The sequence below is a fragment of the Microcebus murinus genome, chromosome 9, assembly GCF_040939455.1.
Source record: "Microcebus murinus isolate Inina chromosome 9, M.murinus_Inina_mat1.0, whole genome shotgun sequence".
NCBI lineage: Eukaryota > Metazoa > Chordata > Mammalia > Primates > Cheirogaleidae > Microcebus > Microcebus murinus.
The window spans coordinates 11,589,498-11,614,444 of record NC_134112.1 but is presented as its reverse complement, the minus strand read 5'-3'; positions in this window follow the sequence as shown (position 1 = coordinate 11,614,444).

Genomic DNA, 24,947 nt, shown 5'->3' with positions numbered 1-24,947 from the left:
TCAGAATAGTGATATCAAATACATTGTAAAGATTTCTACTTCCAGGAAGACAAGGTAGATGTAATTTTCCCAATTCCTCCTACTAAGTGCAACTAAAATTTTGGACATTACATATAAAACAAACATAAAAAGACTCTGAAATGTGAGGAGAAGAAGTCTGACTGGCTAGTAACTGGAGGAATGAATGATGGCAACCTCTCTGGGTTTTTTGCCTCATACTAATATATTTCAGACTTGGAGACAAAGAAGCCAGGCACCCCAAAATGTCAATTGAAGGAGACCAAAAAACAGCCCCAACAAAAACCTGCCCTTAGTAGTCAGAGGAGTAGGAAAGTGACAACCTATCAAAGGAAAAGACCTTTAGACAATAGCCACCCTAGGTCAGCCAAATACCATAGAAAACCTGTGGCCCAACCCATTTATACTAACAGAGGCAGAGTAGGAAATTTCATCTAACTTACCAAGCATGCCAGTGCCCCTGCCATTGTGGTATAAAAGAAGGACAACTAATGACCCAGGACTTTCATCCCATCAGCTGGTTACAACCACCTACTCCCTCCCTAACCACAGAGTCAGTGGATACCAAAGAGGGAGCCTGGATTTCTGCCACCTGGAAATAATAAGGTACTCCCTTCTTCTCCCCACTGGAGTGGTATCAGAGGAGGCCTAGCAGAGAGTTAAGACTTTTACCATCACCCAGCCAAAAAAAAGGATAACTCCATTGCAGTGTCAGGAGCCACCAGTGAAGCTAGAAATTCCACCCCTGCTCAGCACCATTCTTGATTGTTCACCTTCTTTGTTACCAGCGGTGGACAATTGGTGAACCTGTACTTCTACCTCTACTTAGCAATAAGAGATAATACCTCCCCTTCTACTGCTGCAATGGTGTCAGAGAAAACCAATGTATTAATTTCCTAGAGCTACTGTAACTAATTACCATTCTTCTATATAAGAAGAATTTTGTTTTTCTTCTATAAGAATAATTTCTTATATAAGAAGAATTTTTTCTTATATAAGAAAAGCTTCTTATATAAGAATTTTGTTTTTCTTATATAAGAATTTCTTTGATGAACATAGATGCAAAAATCCTCAACAAAATACTAGCAAACTGAATTCAATAATGCATTTAAAGGATCATCCACCATGATCAAGTGAGATTTATCCCTGGGGTGCAAGGATGGTTCAATATTCACATCAACAAATGTGACTTATCACATTAATAGAATCAAGGACAGAATTCATATGATCATTTCATAAGATGCAGAAAAATCATTTGACAAAATTCAACATCCTTTCATCATTAAAAAAAAAACAACTCACCAAATTAGGTAGACAAGGAATGTACCTTAACACAGTAAAGGTCCTATATGAGAAACCCGCAGTTAACATTATACTCAATAGTAAAAAATTGGAAGCATCTTCCAATCTCATCTTCCTCTCTCTTATATTGTTCCAATCTTTAAGATCTAGAATAATATAAGATTCCCACTCTCACCACTTCTATTCAACATAATATTGGAAGTCCTCACCAGAGCAATTATGCAAGACAAAATAATAAAAGGCATTCAAATAGAAAAGGAAGAAGTGAAATGATCACTATTTGATGATGACATAATCTTACATATAGAAAACCCTACAAACTCCACCCAAAAACAGCAAAGTTGCAGGATAAAAAGCAAAACACACAAAAAGACATTACACTAAAAATGAACTATCTGAAAAAGAAATCAACAGAACTATTTCATTTATAATAGCCACACAAAAAAAACCACAAGATACTTAGAAATAAATTTAACCAAGGAAATGAAAGACCTGTACACTGAAAACTACAAAACATTGATAAAAGAAATTGAAGAAGACACAAATAAATGGAAAGACATCCCATGTTAATGGACTGGAAGAATTAATATTGTTACAATGTCCATACTACTCAAAGTGATCTACAGATTCAATGCAATCCCTATCAAACTTCCAATGTCTTTTATCATAGAAATAGAAAAAACAATACTAAAATTCATATAGAACCACAAAAAAACATGAATATCTGAGGCAATCATGAGCAAAAAGACCAAAGCTGTAGGTATCATACTACCTGATTTCAAACTATTTTACAAAGCTTTAGTATTATAATTAAAACAGCATGTTACTTGGGGAAGAAATAAAAACATTGATCAAGGGTACAGAATAGAGAGCCCAGAAATGAACCAATGGGTGTATAGCCAATTGATTTTCAATAAAGATTCCAAGAATATACAATGAAAAAAGAATAGTCTCTTTAATAAATGATGTTGGGAAACTGTATATCTAAATGTAGAAGAACAAAATTGGACCCTTATCTCACACCACATACAAAATCAACTCAGAATAAGTTAAACACATAAATGTAAAACCAGAAACTGTAAAACTACCAGAAGAAAACATAGAAGAAAAATTATATATCATCTGCACAATGATTTTTTGGATTTGATCCCCAAAGTGCAGGCAACAAAAATAAAAATATACAAAAGGGATTACATCAAGCTTAAAAGCCTCTGGACAGCAAAGGAAACCATTAACAGAGTACAGATATAACCTACAGAATGGGAGAAAAGATTTGCAAGTCATACAGGCAATAAGGGGTTAATGTCCAAAATATATAAGGAGCTCAAACAACTCAATACCAAGAAAACAAGAAAACCCAACTAAATGAGAAACAGACATTTCTCAAAAGAAGACATACAAATGACCAATAAACATATAAACACTACTCAACATTGCTTATCATTAGGAAAATGCAAATTAAAACCACAATGAGATGCCATCTCAAACTTGTCAAAATGGCTGTTATCAAAAAGACAAAAGATAGCAGGTATTGGTGAGGATGTAGGGAAAAGGAAACCCTTGTATACTGTCCTTGGGAATGTAAATTAATACAGCCATTATGGAAAACTGTTCCTTAAAAAAATAAAAATGGAATTACCATATGATCCAGCAATCCTACTACTGGGTATATATCCAAAGAAATGCAATCAGCATGTCAAAGAGATATCTACACTCCCTGTTTATTGCAGCACTACTCATAATAGCCAAGCTATCAAGTCAACCTAAGTGTCCATCGGTGAATGAACAAAGAAAGAAAATGTGGAATACTATTCAGCCTTTAAAAAGAAGGAAACTTTGTCATTTGCAACAACATGGATGTAAATTGGAGAACATTATGCTCAGTGAAATAAGCCAGGCACAGAAAAACAAATATCACATGTTCTCAATTGCATGTGGAATCTAAAACAATTGAACCCATAAAAGCAGAAAGTAGAATGGTGATTACAGGGCTAGGGGCTGGGGGAGGAACAGGAAAATAATGGTCAAAGGGTATAAAATTTCAGGAGAAATTTTAATTGGGGATTTTTAGTTCTATATTCATGGTGAATATAGTTAATAATAAGGCATTGTCTATTTCAAAATTGCTAAGAGAATAAATTTCAAAGGTTCTTACCATGCTTTGGGCTGCAGATCCAAAGAGCAGTAGATTTCCAAACTCTTGGTGAGAGGCCAGATCTAAGGACAACACCTCTGGAGTTGGGAAGGAGCCACCCATAGGCAGAAGCTATCCTGAATCCATACTGCACAGGTGGAATTTTAAAAAATGCTTTGGGGACCCACAGTCAATGGGATTTTTAACATATTATGAAAGGACGCTGAACTGAAAAAGACAAATGCAGAGGGAACAAACAGAAGGATTGGGGGTTTCATTCATTGACACTATGATAGAACAGGTAAAGTTAGGCCAAATCAAGTGAGATGGACTGTTTGTGCCGGGGCCTCAGAGTTTCTCTAGAAAACTGTATCTATGTCGGAGCAAGGAGCCGTTCATAAGGCCCTGTGACAGTGTCCTGAGAATGTTTGTTCCAATCCAAGACTTAATATAAGCGATCCCCTGAAAACAACGCTGGTTCTCTGGAACATTCATATCAAGAAGGAAGAGTAGACTCTACTGGGAAAACACTGTCTTTCTGGTTTAAAAACTTGGGGGTTAGCATGAATCATTTCCCTTGAATTATACAACCTCCGAGTGAAGTGGTAAGCGGAGCAGACGAGCCCCTAGTCTAGCGTGAGTACCGTCCAAAATCTGGACCCATTCAGATGCTGCTTCTCCAAGGCTATGACAAATTATTATCCTCTTTACATCCCATTAAAGCACTTGTGCTGAGATGATTTCCTCATCTTAGGGAAGCAGAGATGTTAACCTCAAGATGATGCATTGCGTGGGCTGGGTAAGTCCTATTTAATTCACCATCAGATGTATAACTCTTGGATCACTTTACCTCCGCAGAACAACTGCCTCTTTACAACTCATTTGGTTGAGCTTGGAGGCTCTACATCTGGTTTCGTCCAACTTCAGCTCATTTGATTTTCCATTGCTTAGAGATCACATCTGTGCATTTGAAATCCCCCACCAAATGCCACTACAGGCTCTGGCTCCTGCTGGATGTAGTGCTTCTCCTAATCAGAGCTGATGCTTTAATGGCGAGAAAAACAGGCGTCAAGTATTCAACAAATCTATTCTTTGGCACCTCTTGTAGCTGTTATTAAGATGAATGTGAACAAGGGTAACGCGAAGTCTAATAAATACCGAGGCCGGGGAAGGCTCGTGTTGGACTGTGGCCAGCCTGCTTTGCCCATACATAATAGGGCATTTAATTGCTCCTTTAGTGATGGCACTGCGTTCGCCACGGCAGCCTCGCTTGCCAAGAAGATAGCGTCGTGTGCATCCAGTCTTGGAAAAGAGAGCGGGAAGGACTCAAAAAGCAATACATACGGAACCTAAAGAAACTTTCTTCAAAATATTTGCCATTAAATGCGATTTTGGTCAATTTCTGACATAAAAATGTCAACCTCTCCAAAGTTTGGCATGATGTGAACTGACCCCTACAAGTGGCGTGTGTGCGTGAGGACGTGGGCACGTGAGTGCAGCATTGATGTGTGTGTGCGTTTGTAGGATCTAATTTGTTTCCTTCACTGTTTGCTGTCCGGCTCACATTCTCATTCATGTCTTACCCCACGTATCTTCTTGGCATAAAAAGTCCTTATGGATTTAAAGGGGAAATTTTAATTTTAGAGCATTAAATTCCATTTGCTTTAGTGATTAAGAGAGCCACAGGTCTTGCTCGTCAGACTTGGAGAAATCAGAGATATTCAAATTTTAAGACCATTAAAAAATAAGTCTTATCTCCCTATCTAAAGAAATGTTCTCTTCCATAATATTTGGAGCTTAATGATCATATATTTATTATTTTGGTAGTTTTTAACCTAATATTAAAATGGTTCTGTTCAAAATGTTTGGGGCTATTTTGGTACATCGTTTGTTTAATACGATGACACAAACATGTTCTCAACAGGCATGTATTTTATTCCCTACTAAAGGCACAAAAGAAAGAGGGAGACTTGGCCGCTCCTTGCTCCACAGCCCAAAGGCATGGACCATTGAGGTATAAACAGTTTGAAAATACACATGGGCTCTTTTTTGGGTACACATTTGGTTTTCATTTGCTTGAAATAGTTTTGTAGCCTAATAAAAAAAGAACCTACATTTTTATATAAGGAAGTTAACTGGCTGTGGTTGGAGGGTTTTTCATTTTTTACTCTGTTATTTTAAGGACATTATCGCAATAATGTCCAACACTCCATTAGAGTGATGGCAACGAGCATTGACTTGATTTAGTATCTTTTATTATCTATCGTCTAAAATACCAAATGCCAACACCTACATGTGGTCTCCTGGCATTTGTAAAACAAGAACCCATTTTCTAGAAAGAAATAGGTCTTCTACAACCTAATGTGCCCAAGTTGTCATCATTCTTTAACTAACTCACTGAAAAAAGAAACAAGCGGTCAGGGTTGTTTCCATGCATAAAACTGCCATGGACTCTGATCAGATGGATGCTCGCTTAGGGAGCTGAATTCCAGGGTATCTCTCCTATGCGATAAGCAAAAGAGCCGATCTGAGTTCTCGGCCCACAGGTCCACTGGAATTCAGCACAGAGGAGCATTCACCAGTTCACACCTCCCAGGCTTAAGTCAGTCCCCAGGAGTTCACAGCCACAGACGGAATAGGTCTAAATATTTCCACTAGATGTTTAGTTCCCTAAAATACCAACTAACAAACACCACTAGAAGTATTTCTTAATTCATGAGTTCAAAATACAACTCCAGAACTTAGCATTTAGAATCCCCATAATCCAGGTATTTAAAAACTCACCCTGTCGATACACAATCAGACGCCCATTCTCTTGATGTTTCTTTATTTGAAATATAAAAGTTGATGCTCCCTGGGAAGCAGATCTCTCAAGAAACAATCATAGCAGCCTAACAACAAAGAGGAGCATTGTGTAGAACAATGCATGTCATTCTTTTTGGGGGGTGGATGACAACAACATGAGCTCGTCTCCTCCCATCCTCTTCAGGAGTAAGGAAGTAGAAGTAGATTCCAACACACTTGGAGAAAAACTTTCTACCTTCAAAAAATAATGGCTATCAGTAAGTGTTTTGTGTGTGCTGTGTACTGCTCACATGGCCTCTTTTTTTTTAATTTTTTTTTTTTTTTTTTTGAGACAGAGTTTCACTTTGAGGCCCAGGCTAGAGTGAGTGCCGTGGCGTCAGCCTAGCTCACAGCAACCTCAAACTCCTGGGCTCAAGTGATCCTCCTGCCTCAGCCTCCCGAGTAGCTGGGACTACAGGCATGTGCCACCATGCCCGGCTAATTTTTTCTATATATATTAGTTGGCCAATTAATTTCTTTCTATTTATAGTAGAGACAGGGTCTCGCTCTTGCTCAGGCTGGTTTCGAACTCCTGACCTTGAGCAATCCACCCACCTCGGCCTCCCAGAGTGCTAGGATTATAGGCGTGAGCCACCGCACCCGGCCTCACATGGCCTCTTGCCTCCACAGTGATAGCTACTCTTCCCATTTCAGAGGAAGAGACTGGGGTTCATAGAGGGAAGTGACCAGGACCACATAAACTAGACAGCAGAGGACTGGAATTCCGCTTGAAGATGATTCTAAATTGTTCTCTCTGTCCTTGAGGTTGAGGGGAAAAGGGGAAGGGGACACCCCACCTTTTTCACAGATGGTCCCCCCACTGCCCTCAAGACCACTGAGCTTTTTATTTGCTACTAACTCCTGCCCCTGCCCATGCAGCAAAAGACAAGAGTAGATTGAGCTGAGGGAGAGCAGGAGTTGGGGAGAGCAGAGGTGTGGCGAGAACTCCCTCAGTCTTAGAATCCTATGCGATGGATTCGGGGTGGCCATGCTGCTTCCTTCACCTGACAAGCGGTCCTGAAGCATCATCTGTGGGCCCTCCCAAGTGCGTATGCTCTGGGCCTTTTCTGGGCTTTTATGTTCCCTTCCAGCATTATGCAGATGGGTGACACTTCGGGGTTTCTGGTGTTGTCACCTTTGAGTCTCCTGCACGGGACTCTGAAATGTCAGGATGTATCAGGAGTGATCGCGTCAACAGCAAAGCCCAGTGGACTGTGTGTTTTTGGTTTTGTTTTCTGCTTGTTTTCCTTGTTTGGTGAAATCACACCTCTTCTTCTCCACTGGAAGGTAAGCTCGAGGGAGGGGCAGATTGTTGACTCTGTTCACAGCTGACTCCCCAGAACTAAGCCTGACGCACAGAAGGCACTGGGTGCCGTGCCTATAGAATTGATGAATAGACAAATAAATGTATGCTGGCAAGTAGCCCAAATAGAGCAGAAACCCAGCTGCTACGTCCTGAATGAGGAAATCAGTTGGGATGGGCTGCTTGCAGGAAACAGCCAGTGGCTGGTTTCTCACTCAGAGCACATGGCCCTTGAGGGTCAGCAAAGGGCTCTTCTCATGGCAGTCCCTTAGCGGGCCGGGCTGAGGTGCAGCCAACATCCCTTCTCTGGAGCCCTTGTCTGAGGGCCATGGAACTGGGACTAGGTCTTCTGAACTAGGTGTGAAACGCGTCACACTCACGGGTCACCAGCTGGAACCAGCCACGTGGCCACACTCCACCCCAGCGGGCCAGGAAGTGCAAACCTCCCACGGGCCTGCAAGGCGGAGAGTTGGGAATGTTTGGGGACTCGCCCCTGTGGCAGCACTGAAAGCAAACGAAACAGTGACTCTGTGGGCATCAGAGTGCAGTGCGGAGACTCAGAACGCCAGACCGTGGAAATGAAAGGAGGAGAACATAAAAGAAGGTCAAACTGCCTGCATTCGGCCCAGCGCTGCCTGCAAGCTGTCGCAGGCCGGGCTCGCTGTGTGGCCCCAGCCGCATGAGGTAGCACAGGAACAGACACACAGGAAGAGCTCAAAATGGATTTGTTGAATGAATGATCACATAAATGGCGAATTCTGCAGATGGAATAGAAACAGAATAAGGCTGGCCATTGCCGCTGCTGTTTGGAATAGTGCAGTTTCGATGGAAGCACGTGAGTTCCATCATAAGCCACATCAGATGGCTCATTTTTCGTTTCCCTGGAGTTATAAAAACGTGGCTCTTCAGAGTCATACACAGAAGGCTGCAGAAACCCAATACGTGGGACAACGGGCTACAGTTGTAAGTCCTGGAACTCCTGCCACGTGAAAACTGCCCTCCCCTCCTGGAAGCTTTGCTGCCTGCTCAGAAGCGGCCTTGGATCAAGTGCTACCCCACCCCGGTCTCTTTCCAGCTTTGAGACGCTGTTATTCTCTGATCCTGTTTCGGCTTTAGCACTGAGATGTATTATGTCGCTGAGGTCATTGTTTATTCTACCACATGGTCGTAGCAGCCTGGTTTTACAAACGAAGGAACAAAGAACAAGAAAGTTCATGGAGAGTCCAGTCTCGCACCATGGCTTTACAGCGAGGGCTGGACGGTGAAACAGGATTCAGAAAATTAACCTGAAATCAGCGTGCAGGAGTTTGGCGTTCCGGCTCCGTGGCAAACCCACCCGTGGAAGGCACTCATGAGAAACAGTAAATGTGCGCCTCAGATATGGAATTATACATGCCATTTGATGCACAAAGCCAGGCTGCCTGCAAATTCCTTCTAAAGTTTTAGAAGGAGAATATGAATCTGTGCTGCAAATTTGAAAGCAGTTGCAATTTGGACAGAAAGCTCCCTCTGCTGGCTCCAGACCTCCCGTTTTCTTAGCGTTAGACAGTAACGTACCCCACCTGGCAGGGCCCGGCCTGCGGGCATGGGGGCCTGGCGCTTGTGCCGGATTAGCAATACCTGGAGTGACGGGCAATGGCGCAGAAGGAAAGTTAGAGGAGAAGGGAGCTAGTGGCCTTTGGCCAGGGCAGCAAATGCCTCTGACACAGCCCAAACCGCTTCTCAAGAGAAGTCTAAGAAAGACACATCCAGCATCCCACGGAGTTTAACACTCAGGTGATCCCTTCCCCCCTGCCCTCACTCTGGCTGAGGCATTTTGAGCTCATATTATGTTCTCCGCTAGTTTTCTTGGGAACTTTTATTAAATAGGAACGCAAACTAATGTTCCTCTCGGGGCTCTGTCAGCCTGACAAACGGTGTTTATCTGGAATGAACTCCCTCTCCACCGCGCAGATAGCCATCCTGGCTCCGGGCTCCGGCGGTGGCCCAGGAATTGGGAGGAAAACAATCTGTTCCGCGGTTGAACAGGAGGCTGCCGTCACCTGGACTGCTGTTTCAGCAGAGGACAAACACCCTCCGCGCACACATCACACGCACGCCGTCACACAACACACACACACACACACACACACGCCTACACACAGAGTCATACGCACCACGTACACACGATACACACACACAGCCACACACATCACCCCACACACACTCATACCTACCACTCACACGCACACAGTCACACACGCTTAAACACATACATGCACACCACACATCCACAACAATCAAGCACCTTTTTACTTTCCAAATTTGTAAAGTTACTGTGCTCAAAGTAAAATGTAGGATTCTGTTTGGTAATTACTCCACACCCCACACATGCCTGAAGATTTTTGAGTTATGCCTTCTGACGGATTTGACAGTCCTGAATAATTCATTTCTAGAGAGGTCACTCTAACCTCTGAAACAGTGTTCGTGGGGAGGAGAGTGCCAGAAACCACTCGGCCTAGTGGGGCCAGTTTTACAAGTAGGTGGAGAAGATGAATAATGGTGAGTGTAGTTTCCAGAGTCCAGACTAGTGTCTGAAACCCTCAAATGACTCTCCGCCTTTTTTCCTACTACCTGAAATACGGGGTTTAAGCTCCACTTTTCTGGCCTAAAGCCATGTAGCCCTTTCAAGGGGAGATGTTAATCAGGGGGTCCGAAGTTTCAGTCATGCAAATTAAATAAATTCTGAATATCTTATGTACAGGTTGGTGACTAGTTAACAATACTGTACTGAATCCTTGACATTTGCTAAGAGGGTGAATCTTAAATGTTCTCACCACACACGCATGCAACCATGTGAGGTGATAGATATGTTAATTAGCTCGATTGTGCTGCCCATTTCACAATGTATCTGTATATCAAAGATCAAATTGTATACCTTAGATATATACAACTTTTCTCTGTTGATTATACCTCAGTAAACCTGGAAAAATAATAAAATAAAATGAAATAAAACAATGGCTTGGATCAAGAGGCTACGAGATTCCCTCTTATGAAGAGGTTTCGTTGGAGGGCAGGGGAGCAGGGAAGGAATGAGCGCTCACATACTTGGCACCTTATTTAAAGAGAAGTTGGGTGAAGGGGTAACAACACCAAGTGGGAGAGGATTTCTAGAAAGAGCCTTGAAATTGCTAACAAGAGACTCGAATCGCCTTTCTTTCTCTCTAAGCAAGGACCCAGTTTTGTGTTGTCAGTGTTGCCTAGCGGCTCCTCACTATGGCCACACACTGAGCACTGCGCCATGAGCCGAGCACTGTGCCAAGTTCCCCATCACTGCATCCTCTCCCAATCCGATGAGGGAGAGATGAATCCGTCCACTTTACAGATGGAACACTGAAGTTCAGTATCTTCTCTGGGGCTGGAGAGCTTTGCTCTGAGAAGCAAACCCACCTAGCTATCCTAAGAGAGGCCGCAAAAATGGTTGTGAATGCAGTTATTACAATTTCACCACTGTCTTTGCCACAAACAGGGACAAACTCTGAATAATCAACTCCAGAACAATGCCACGTGTGAGTGCCAGGACATTTTTCCAAAGCCATCTCTAATGTTCCCCCTTCAGAGACGAAGATTCCGATGGCCACGCAGGGCAGTGGCACGAAACAGCACCACTCCCCTGCTGCACAACCTGCCCCCTCCCAGATAAGGGCAGGACCAAGAGCCAGCCCTGGCTCTAGAAAGAAACCAAAATGCACCTACAAATAAAACCTGAGTTCACAATGTCAATGAGGAAATCTATGTGTGTTTTTATATATAATTCCATAACTACATTAATGTCTACAACTGAAGAATCCTCATATATCAGTATTTTCATTAGATTGTATAGTTTTTCCATTGAATATATTTGTTTATTTTACTAATAAAAAAAACAGTTCTACAGTTAGAAGTTTCCAGAATCTATAAAGTAGATATGAATCACTATAATAAAATAGCAATTACATTCTAATTCAAATGAATAAAGTCTTGCTCTGAATTTTTCATGAGCACTATATTGATTTAGCCCTGTCCTCAAATGGAAGTTTTCAAAGTTGAAGGCCTGCGTTTGCATAAGCAGATTAAGAAACATGCTGAAAAGCGTTTGCAACCAGCACTAAAGAGTCTGTTGTGAAATACATTGACTTCATAATTGCTATTAGGAGTTGCTTTGCTGTTTTGATCTTTGAGTGGTGAAACTCAACCAAATATTTCTGAAAAAAGAGAGCAGAGTATGAAGTGCAAAAGTGTTGAAATTCATTATTGTTCAGAATATTCCATTTGATTGTTTTTCTCTCATACTGGAAAACATAGAGTCATTATTTGAAGAAAGGACAAGGGTTGTTGCTATCCTTTCATCAATCCATCTGCCTTCCTATTGGTGACACTGAGGAGCTCTTTGCTATTTCTTCAATGATTTTGTATTTGAGAGTTTGCAGGTATGGGTGGGTGGGTGGGTGGGTGGAGGCATTTTTATTTTTGATGTCCTCAAGAAAAGTGCCTGAGCATTGAAAGGCTTTTTCAGAGGTTTGCTTTGATATTTAAAAATAGATATCCAATTTATTAAAGTTACAAACTTACTGCTTCTCAGACTTTTGGTTAAAGATCAAGTGCAAAGCTACAAATTCAAGACATTTAGCTCTTCCTTAAATTTTAAGTTCAATCTATATATCTTATTATATATGTAAGTCTAAAAAGTTTTTAACAATCACTTTTAAGGAGCTTTGGGTTCATTTTTGGTCCTATTTACAAACTTAATTTTATAACTTCAAATATATATAATAAAATGTCATTTATAAATTTCAGATAATTGATTTCCTTTTAAATAATACAAATGTGATTGACAGACTCTTGCATTTTTTTCTATATCAGTTTATTTAACTCCTCCTTCCCTTAGGACCACATAGCTTTTATAGGTAATAAGAAGATGTCTGATTGAATAGTTAGCTATTTGTTTATAGCTAGTTATAGCATAGTTATGAAAACAGACTTTGCAACCAGATTTCCATGGATTGGGATCCCAGCCCTGCCACTTTCCGGTTGGGTGACCTTGGACCAAATGCTTAAGGTCTCAGGACCTCAGTTTTCTCATTTGTAAAAACTTATTTGGGGAAGTGTTAAGAGGTTTAAATAAACTAATATAGATAAAGCCCTTAAGACAGCCCCTGGCACATACATTCTATTAGCATTAACAATTATTGTCAATCCTTCATGAGGTCACAATTTCAAAGAACATTCTATTGATAGATGGCCCATCTTGTAATCTTCAGCAAATGATCATAAGATGGGCCTGATAAGAGTTATCCAGCTTCAGCCCTGTGTATTTCCCTATTAATTCTAATCTTACTGATTCTTTTTGTAGAGAAGGAGAAGATGATCATTTTATAGCTTTTCAAGAGCACTGCCCTATTGTTAATAAAAAGCTTTAATAGACCAAAGGCAATGTCTCCAGGCTTAGTTATTATTGAGAAGTCTGAGGCTTGGGAGAGGGCTGGACCCATGGACTGGCTCGCACAAACGTTCATTCCAGACTCTTCTTGTGGCCTTCCTCCATGGCAGAGGTGAAAAGCTGATCACCTGTTATGGTGTGGATGTGGTTTGTTTGTCCCCATGAACTCTCACATTGAAATTTGATCCCCAGAATGGTGCCTGGGAGGTGGGGCCTAGGGGGAGGTGTTTGGGTCATGGAGGGAGATTCCTCATGAATGTCTTGGTGCTATTCTCATGGTAGCGAGTGAATTCTCATCCAGGGGGAATAGATCAGCTCCTGGGAGAGTGGGCTGCTATATTAATAAAGCCAGGACACTCCTTGGGTTTGGTCTCTCTTGGCACGCCCCACATACCTGCTTCCCCTTGACCTCCTCTGCCTGGTTTTGATGCAGCACAAAAGCCAGCACCAGAAGCTGAGCAGATGCCGTCACTGTGCTTCTTGTACAGCCTACAGAACTGTGAGCTACATGAACCTTTCTTTATAAGTTATTCAGCCTCAGGGATTCCTTTGTGGGAACACAAAAATGTACTAAAATCCCACTGTATTCCTGGACTCCCTTGCAGCTAAGTTCCAGCAAGTGATTTGGGTTTCACTCCTGAGGTGCACCCAAACAGGGATTGGGACATGGCAGCAAAGATGCAGAAGTTTAGTTCTACAGTGAATGAAGCAGAGATCCCAGTGCCAAGTCCCTGGCTTTGTTGGTGTTAAGAATTGGCAAACAAAAATGTTGCTTTCTTCCTTTCTGCACTTAAAAGTTTCTTCAGTTTGTTCCCCAAGCCATGGACAGTCTAAAGCAGTGGTTTTCAACCAGGGTGATTCCCCACTCTCCCAGGGGACATTTGACCATTCTTGGACACATTTTGATTGTCACAAATGAGTGGAGGGGGGATGCTGCTGGCATCTACTAGGTAGATGGTAGGGATGCTGCTAAACATCTAAAATGCACAGGACAGCCTGATAACAAAACATTATCTGGTCCAAAACATCAATAGTGCCAAGGGTGACAAACCGTAGCACCATTCCAAATTCTCAATGTCTGCTTCACTAAGTGGCTTTTCAGCTCTGTGGGTGTGCTTGTATTGAACCTCACAGGATGAGGAGATAACAAGTAAGAGAGTGGGATTTAGAGGAGATTTAGAGGAGAGAATGAGACCATTATGAGAAGCAGGAAAATCCCCTGGCATGTGTGTATTAGGTTAGTTTATTGATTAGTTAGATGGTTGACAGTGTCCATTTAATTCAGGTAATTCCAATTTTTGAATGCTATTCTCTGTATAAGAAAAGAGTGGTCCTAATTCGTTCTAAGAGAAGAAAGATGGAGGAAATTTTGACTGTCTCATGAATCTGTTGAAAGATTCCCTAGACTGTCACTACTCAAGGTGTGGTCCGGAAACCAACCACATTGACACAACCTGAGAGTTTGTTAGAAGTGAAGATACCTCAGTTCTACTTCAGAGCTTCTTAATTAGAATCCAAATGCTTCACAAGATCCCCGGGAGACTAGTAACCCTGTGGAATATGCACTGAGTAGGCAACACCAGCAGGTGCACATGAATTGGAGAGACAACTTTTGAAAGATTGGCAAGTACCTGAATATCGAATTGCAAGGTGTCATACTTTAACTCCTTGGCTGGTAAAATGCAAAATATAAAAATCAGACACATATAAGCATAACTTCAGATCTGCTTTGTTTTTATATCTGATTGCCACTTAAACACCAAGGGCCTGGAACACATCGATTATTTTTTTCTCCCTCTATCAAGTATTTAATGATCTGTAAACAAACTCCTGAGAAAATTCCACTTAAAGAGACCCGATGGTCCTTTTACAATGTGCATCATTTCACCCCTTATTGTTTCACTTTGTAAGAAAGATGTTGAGATACCCGCGGTGGGTGTACTATTTAATAATGTAAACGGCTGCTCTATTTGAGAGAGGTTACATCTTCCCAGCAGAAGTATTCCCAGCACTGCCCACACACGCATACACGCGGCGCTCCTTGCCTACCTCCCCGAAGGGATTTTGCAGACAGTACTTCTTGGCAGCCCTCACTTTGCTGCTTCCCAGATCACAGACGGTGGCTCCACACATCACTAAATTACCTCTGCAGGGATTCCGCGAGAATATCTGCCAAGGGGGTAAGACCACAGCAGAGGCAAACGCACGGTTTGCAAACTCTGTTGCACAGAGCCCTAGAGTTTCTTAGAGAAGTCTCATGGGGTGAGGGAAAGCTGAGTCGCAGGGCTTAAGGGACCCTCCACTCCCACTCCAACGGGAGCACTTGTCTTTGAATCCGTTTTAGACATTAGGGTGTGTAAAATTTCATTTGAAAAATGCATACTACTGTTTTATAAGAAAAATTTGAAGGACACTGGAGCAGATGATTGCTCAGTTCTAACTGAAATTCATGGCTGAGCAAGATAGATCACGCTTGTAATCCCATCATTTTGGGAGGCCACGGCAGGAGGATCACTTGACACCAGGAGTTCAAGACTAGCCTGGGCAACATAGCAAGAGACCTTATATACAAAAAAATAAAAACAAAAAAAATTTTTAAATAATCAAATACAATTGAATTTTTCCATTATGTCATTATAAGAGGCATCAAATTAACACAGCTCAGCAGGAAGTAATGAAACAGATATTCAAATACATGTGCAATGGAATTATAAGATGATACAAATTTTTGTGAGTAATAGATAATACTCAAAAAAATGTATAAAAATCTGCATATCCTTCTATATAGCAATCTCACATTTTTAACTCTTTTATAGGGAAATAATTCAAAATAAATTAAAAATTATATGTACTAATGTATTTATTACAGCACTATTACATCAGAAAAAATGGGAAACAAACTAAATGTCCAAAGTGGTACAGTTATTTAAATATAATTATAATAACTATATAACAACATAATAAATGCTTATGACATTCCGTTAGGTTAAGAAAAATGCAATGAAGCATGTAAATTATACTTTCTTAAATTCCATTATGTATCAAAAGAGAGCAATATGCTCATGGCAGTTGTATGGATGATGAGATTACCACTAATCTTTTTCTTATCTCTATTTTCCGAATTTTGTAGAATTTGAATATGTTACTTTTATAATGAAAAAAAATTGAGAGATCTTAAGAGACTTCAGTGACCACCATTAACGATATATATCTTTTTATTTTTTTTTTTAGAGGTGGGGTCTTGCTATGTTGCCCAAGCTAGTCTCAAACTCCTGGCCTCAAGTGATTCTCCCCCTCAGCTTCCCTAGTAGCTGGGATTCCAGGTGCAAGCCACCTCGCCCAGCTAAAGATGTATCTTTTATGTAACAGCTACCACCTTAGGCACTTGATATTTTAAAAAAGAGAAAAAAGTAGTTCTCGCCCTCAGTTAACTAAACAAAGAACACAGCGTGGTAAGGTAAGTGTGCCTAAATGTATGTGTCCAGCACTGCAGGGGCAGCAGTGAAGGAACTAATTCTGACCATTACAGTGAGCCTTGGAACATATTATCTGCATATCAATGATATGATACACAAGAATACTGCCATTCCGTGTATCATATAGATTAATCTCTTCCTTTGTAATATTTGCTCCCCTCCTCCCAAAAGACATGGGAGTGCTGGAGGCAGAGATGACTCTATATAGAGAGATTTGCATAGGGAATGTAGAAGGTGTTTTCCCAGGCAACCGAGCAGGAACAAAGGTGATGCCTTGTCAGAGACTCTAGGAGACCTGGTGGCCTCTTTCGCCCTTCCACCTGGGCCTGGCTTTTGCAGCTTAATGCTTATGAAGGGGACTCCTGGCCTGAATTTACAAACTGAAGCGTTATTGTGTCTGCCACTAATGAGCTGGGCAATGAGAAGTGGGAAAGTACTTACCCTAAAAAATTTACCTAAAGACAAAAAGTTTTAGACCTTGATATAATAGACAACACCAGACCAGCAAACAGCTCACCTGCTTCCTTGTCCAGACTTCTTCCTCGTTATTTGTTTGTTTCACGCTGGCACGATGCTTGATCCACTTAGGAATAGATTAGCTGATTCCTAATTAGGGTTAAAATGATCATCCCCAATTTATTATTTGGGAGTATAGGGTAATAACCTATATCAACTGCTTATATATTTACCGTGTGTCAGGTACTGTGTTGGGTTCTTTATAGATTAATCTCATTAAGCTATAAAAAATCATCTCCATTAATTCTCCTCCAAAAAAATGTGTGAGTGGATGTTATTAATTCCATTTTACAGATTAAAAGGCTGAGGTTCAGAGATCTTAAATAACTTGGCCATGGCACAGAGGTAGTAAGTGGCCAGCTTCAACCTAGATTTAGGTGTTAGGGATCCCAATGCCCCAATCTTTCCACCATGTCAAGCAACCATCTGCAGTTGTGCTATATTCCAAGTGTACCCAACGTTCTGGGAAAGCTGACAGGCAGCAGTCCTCAGGCCATTGCTGACCATACTGTCTCAGTAGCCTTGGCTGGGCTGTACAAAGAAAACAAAAATGGAAGGACAATTGAGCACTCAAGGCAGACTGCCGCCTGATCTCACCAGCAAATGCACAAGTTGTTTGATGGTGCCTGGTCCCCTTCTCCTCCCTATTCTCAGGAGTTGAAAAGCAGCTTTTTTTCATAAAGTGTGTGGCTCACACCCAGTTGTGGCCTTTAACTATCATTAATTACCAAAAGAACCAGAAGAAATTGCTGATTCCAGGGCTGGGTCAAAAACTGTGCAAGATGAGCCCAGAACATCTCACCGTATCAAATTGCAGCAAAGCTCTCAGTAACTACTTGAATCATGACAAGAGCATGCAGAAGTCCATCTGAATATACCCTCATGAGGCAAAGATAATACAGTAACTGCAATGGGTTGAAAGACATCAAATATGTTTAAATCCATGAATTCATAATGATACAGAAACAAAAACCTTATTGATCACCTTTGCTAAATGCTAGTAATCAACACATTGTTGAGAAAACTAGTAAATAAAGGGAAAGCCTCAAACACTTACCCTGTCTTTCTTATATGATCAGAACCTAAGAGAGTCAAATAGTTGATGAGACAATGTCTCTTTACAGAAGTACTCCAGCTAATAAAAAGAATTAGGGTATCACCACTTTGCAACTGCTATGGATGATCATAATGGCTGATAACATGATAGAAAGAGAAACAAGTATAGATTAAATAGATAGAGAGATAGAAAGAGAGAGACTGCATCTGGCCACGCCTCTAGTTCGAAACTCCCAATTTACAGGAATCATAAAGGATAGGAAAACATGTGAGACACCACCACTGGAAGTCAACAGCAAAATCAAAATTGTGGGAAATCCTCCAGGACAAAATACATGGTTTCTTTAACAACAACAAAATCACATGAATCTTAAGAGATGTAAGAGAAATGTCAATATATCACAATGTCTAGACTATATTCAGATTGAAATTAAACTATTAAAAAAGGTATAGGACAATCCAAAGTCTATGAACATGGCTAGATATTTGATGGCATTAAGGAATTAATTTTAATTATTTGGGTGAGCTAATAAAATTGCAATTATCTTATCTTTTAGAGGTACATAGTGAAGTATTTCAGGTAAAATGTCTGGGATTTAGATCAAAATAACATTGAAGGTTGGGCGTGGTGGCTCAGGCCTGTAATCCCAGCACTTTGGGAGGCTGAGGTGAGAGGATTGTTTGAGGCCAGGAGTTTGAGACCAGCTTGAGCAAAAAAAGGGAGACCTTGTCTCTACAAAAAAAATTAAAACAAAACAAAAAAATTAGCCAGGTGTGGTGGCATGTGTCTGTAGTCCTAGCCACTAGGGAGGCTGAGGGAAGAGTCTGAGGTTGCAGTGAGCTATGATGATGCCACTGCACTCTAGCCCAGGGAACAAACTGAGACCCTGTCCCACTAAAAAAAAAAAAAAAAAAAATTGCATTGTGGAGTTGAGATACGATTTCCCAGGCATTGATAATTATAATTGTGTATGGCATATATGAATAAGTAATAAAGTTTCAGGTTCACTGTACTATTTTTTCTACATATGTTTGAAATTTTCAATAATAAAAAAATTTTTTAAGAGCTCGAAGACACCCCCCCCCAATAAAATAGCATCTTTTCCCTTCCAAACGTGGACACCAATTATATTTACTGTTACTGTAAAATAAAACATATGCAGTCTGGGGCTTATTTGCAAATTTAATCCTTTCTTACGGCTGCAAAGATAACCTGTTACACACAAGCCACTTCCGCAACGGGATCTGGCAATGTCCTCCTACTTAACTTTAAATTAACACTAATTTTAGTGACAAAGGCTAGTTCAGATGACCACATTTGGTGATCTTCTCTGAAAGCAGGGGGCTGGTCACTGGGCAAAAGTGTGGTCGTCGTCCTTGCATGGGCGCCATTAATATCAGGAGAGGGGCGACTGGACCGAACAGAAAGGCTTACAGCGCCCCCATGTGGTCGGTACAGGTTAAAACAAGCCTCGCCTGTCTCTCATTGCGTGCAGTGAGGCCTCCGTATCCCTTCAGTCCCAACTGCAGCTGTAGCCAGAGATTTTTTTTTAAGAGCATGCACTTTCCCGGGTCTAATACCTTCTTAAGTGTTAATTGAAACCTCCCATCCTAATAATAATAAAAAATAAATTTCAGAAAGAAATTCTTCTGTCTTTGGAAGAGAACCACCACCAAAAAGTCTCCTTCAATAACAGTATTCCTAAAACGTTTGGACACTGTATATGTGATTGTGGTCTCGTGTGTCAGCCTTTGCAAACTGCACGGTAGGGTCCACAGAGATACGCGAAGACCCAGTGACACACAACAACCCCCTGGAGCGGCTGACACGGAAGGGAGGGGAATGCAAGAGAGCCTGGGGGGATGGAAAAGAATAAATTCATACACTAAAACAAAACAAGAAAAGGGCCCAGCATGGACCAATGATGCGAATGAACTGAGGAGTGTGGCTAACACAAATCTCCATAACTGAGGGTGGAAGGAAGGGAAGAGAGGAAGGAGGGAAGCAAGGGTAGGGTACTGGCCCCAAAATACCAGACTCTCACCTCCATGCCATGTGCCTTCATCTCTCTGATCCTGTTTCTCCAGAAGAAATGAAATAACCCCACGCTCTTCGTGCTGTAAGAATGACTCGATTACTCAGATTTTGAAAGGCATGCGGCACATAGCCGGAGTCTAACTTACTTCCTTCTCCCCCCTGCCTGAGACCCCGCTGCCACCTGATGCTTCTGGTTCCCGGGTCCCTGCTGGCTAACCTTCCCCGCACACCCAAGACAAGCTCCTCTGGACACCATATAGGGCAAGGGGCTGGGTGGGGTCCGGTGCACACAAATGGCAGCTACTGCCGCTGAGACGGCGTGGCCTCTGCAAGATGCACCTTTGCTCCAGGGCCTGCAGGTTGCACCTCAGAGCAACAAGTGGCAGCAGTGCCTCTTTAGGGGGCCCAGTTCAGCCTGCATCGGATCCCCCGAGGAGCTGTGTTAAAGGCAGATTCCTGGGTGTGGAGCCGAGGAATAAACACGTTGAGCCAACTCTGCAGGTGATTTTGATGCACAACATAGTGTGGGAACCAATATTATAGGGTGGGAATGAAAGAAACAGATTAGAATTGCAAAGTATTTGGGTTTTTCCCTATAACTGAAAGTATTAATTTTTCAGCTAATTATTGATAAGAAATGTGTCCAGATTAAAATATCACGTAAAAAAGTAACACTAGCCCACAGTTCTCTGTATGAAATTCTGAGGCCCACAAACCCCTTAAAGCTACATGAAAACGACTCATGTAGCTGACAAATCTGAACTGGACTGACAAGAGAGTATTTATAGTCTTCACATATTCCACTTAATGCAACTATCAATATGTCTCAGTGCTGAAATATTAATGTGGGTTTTTTTAAGGCACTGCCCTTAGACACCACTAGAAGTACATCACACATGCTAAAATACCTTGTCCTAAAATTCAAAATATTATTTTTTTTACATTTTTTATTTTTTTTAATTTCAGAATATTATGGGGGCATAAACATTTTGCTTACATAAATTACTTTTCTGCAGTTTGAGTCAAAGTTATTGTACCCGTTAGGGGTGAATTTACCCATTCCCTCCTCCACCACCAACCTTCTTGATTTCCAATGAGTATTATTTCCATATGTGCACATAAGTGTTGATTAGTTCCAATTTAATGGTGAGTACATGTGGTGTTTGTTTTTCTGTTCTTGTGATACTCCACTTAGAAGAATGGGCTCTAGCTCCATTCAGGTTAATACAAAAGGTTCACCATCTTTTATGGCTGACTAATACTCCATGGTATACATATACCACATTAAATTAATCTACTCATGAATTGATGGGCACTTGGGTTGCTTTCACACCTTTGCAATGGTGAATTGTGCTGCTATAAACATTTAAGTACAGGTGTCTCTTTTATAAAATGTCTTTTTGTCCTGTGAGTAAATACCCAGTAGTGGGATTGCTGGATCAAATGGTAGTTCTACTTTTAGTTCTTTCAGATATCTCCACACTAATTTTCACAGAGGCTGTACTAGTTTGCAGTCCTACCAGCAGTATATGAATGTTCCTATCTCTCCACAACCACACCAACATCTGTTGTTTTGGGACTTTTTGATAAAAGCCATTCTCAATGGAGTTAGGTAATATCTCATTGTGGTTTTGATTTTCATTTCTCTAATGATTAGAGATGTTGAGCATTTTTTTATGTTTCTTGGCCATTGGTCTATGTTCTTTTGAAAAGTTTCTTTTATCTCTTGCACCCACTTTTTAATGGGGTTGTTTGATTTTTTTTCATGCTGAATTGCTTAAGTTCCTTGTACATTCTGGTTATCAGCCCTTTATCAGATATATAGCATGCAAATATTTTCCCCCATTCTGTAGATTGTCTGTTTGCTCTATTGATTGTTTCCTTGGCTGTACAGAAGCTTTTTAATTTGATTGGGTCCCAGTTATTTCTTTTTATTGTTGCTGTGATTGCTTTTGGGATCTTCTTCATAAATTCTTTGCCTCAGCCAATGTCTATAAGAGTTTTCCCAATAATTCTCTTCTAGAATTCTTATGGTTTCATGCCTTAGGTTTAAGTCTGTTATCCATAGTGAGTTGATTTTTGTGAATGATGAGAGGTGTGGATCCTGTTTCAGTCTTCTACCTGTGGCTATCCAATTTTCCTAGCACCATTTGTTGAATAGGGATTCTTTTCCCCAGTGTATGTTTCTGTCTGCTTTGTCAAAGATCAGATGGTATATGAAGATGGTTTTATATCTGAGTTCTCTGTTCTGAGACATTGGTCTATGTCTGTGTTCTAGTGTCAGTGCCATGCTTTTTTGTTACTATTGCCTTATAGTCTAACTCAAAGTCTGGTAACGTGATGCCTCCTGATTTGTTCTTTTGCTTAAGGTTGTTTTGGCTATACAGAGTTTTTTCTGGTTCCATACGAAGCATAGAATTATTTTTTATAGATCTGGAAAAAAATGATATTAGTATTTGAATGGACATTGTATTGAATCACTTTAGGTAGTATAGACATTTTAACAATGTTGATTCTGTCGATCCATTAGCATGACATGTTTTCCCATAAACCCAAAATACATGTGGCTTCAGAAATTTGAGATATGGAATTGTGGACCTGTTCCAGGAAAAGAATAGAGCATATTATTATACACTTTCTTCCCAACCATCAACTATTCTTCATTACAACTTAACTAATCCTAGGATGTTTTCACTCCTTTGGAAGGATCTGAGGCCTCCCAGCATCACAAACATTCACCTGGAGCTCTCTTTGAGGAGCCTCTGCAGCCCAGCTACCTGGTGGTGTGTTAATCACCCATGTTTGCCTTGCATACCTGTCAGTGAGTTGCTCTAGCTCACCACCTTTTGCTGAGTCCTCATAGAGAAACTAGCCTATTAGAGTTTTCTCAACATTATCCCCAGAGTTTATCAATTTTCCCCAGTAGAAAGCGCTTCCCACAAAGCAAATAGAAAAGCAACTCACTACCCTCCACTCTGGCTCTCTCAGACCAACCAACAGAGCAATACTGTCACAGAGGGCCAAGAACACTAGTGTGTGGGTCACCAGACCTGACCTCTACTCTCTGACCTCTGACCTGACCTCTACTTCTACTTCTGATTCTGTCCTTAGAGCAGGTAAATTCTATGAGCCTCCATTTCCTCCCCAGTGGAATATAGGAATACACTCACCTGTAATAATACTCCTATCATCAGTACCCAGGGTTGGAAATTAAGCATTCCCACCCCTGACCTGAGAGTTAAACTAGTAAAAACAATGCAGATCTGTTGAAATGTGTCCTCTGCACTTTAAAAGGTCTGATACCACCCAAGCAGAATCAGGGGAATCCAGGCTTAAAAAATGAAATAAATGACCAAAAGAGAACAGAACCTACACTCTAGTCAATCTTGAGAAAGGCTATGTGAACTAAAGAGAATTATATGGAGTGTAGAAGAGGCAAGCCAGGCTGTAAGGATTTGTCAGTGGTCTACTACGCCTTTCAGGGGAACAGCATGAGCCATTATAAGCACCCACTCAACTCGTGTGCCCATGAGCCCATGCTCCTAAGCGACTCCTAGGGATACTTGGGCTTCTTGGGTAACTCTACCTTTCTGATACTATATGATCAGCTGACAAGAGCATTCTGGTTGGTTTCACATAGTCTTTGATAAAGACTAATACATGAGGCTGCCTGTTAGTCATCATTTTCTTGTAAGTTTTGTCATTGGTGAGTCCATGCATGCTCTCACCCATGACCTGATGAGACCAAATCTACAGATTAACAGAGTTGAGACCCAAACCTAGCCATCAGCTATGGCAATTGCCCCTTTGGGCCAAGCTGCCTCCTCTATTTGCATCAGGAATGAACCATCTTTGTCTGATTTTTTTTAGTGCAGTTCCCAGGCCTTTCTCAAGGTCTCACTATTTTGTAACTTCACTTACCCATTTCAGTTTTCTAGCCAAGAACAAAATCTGCTTGCCTCAGAATTGAAACTGAACAAAGACGCCAGATAATTTTTTCTAACACCACAAAACAAATCACATCAGTTAGGAAGATTTAATTGGGACAATTTCTTTATACTTCATATTATATTATAGAGGAATCGTTGGTACAACATTAAACACATTGTAGGCACTTAATAAAGAGTTATTGGCTGACATTAAACTACATTAAGAAAAAGGAAGATCACAAATAAACAACCTAACTTCACACCTGAAGGAACTAGAAAATGAACAAACTAAGTACAAAGTCAGCAGAAGGGAGAAAATAAAGATTAGAGCAGAAATAAATGAAACAGAGACTAGAAAGATGATAGGGAAAATAATCAACAAAATTAAAAGTTGGTTTTTTGAAAAGATCAACAATACTAGAAAGCCTTTAGCTAGATTAACCACACACAAAAAAGAAAGAGGACTCAAATAAATAGAATTATAGATGAAAGAGGAGCCATTTCAATTTACACCAGAAAGATACAAATGATTATAAGAGGATATATGAACAAATTGGATAACTTAGAAGAACTGGATAAACTCCTAGAAACTTACAACTTACCAAGACTGAATCATGAAGAAATAGGAAATCTGAACAGACCAGTAATGAGTAAGGTGATTGAATCAGTAATCAAAAACCTCTCAACAACAAAAAAGCCAAGGACCAGACACCCTCACAGATGAATTCTAACCAAGCATTTACAGAAGAATTAACTACAATCCTTCTCAAACTCTGCCAAAAACTTGAATAGAACACTCTCAAACCCATTTTACCAGGCTGGAATTACCATCATACCAAAGCCAGAGAGAGGTGCTATAAAAAAAAGGAAACT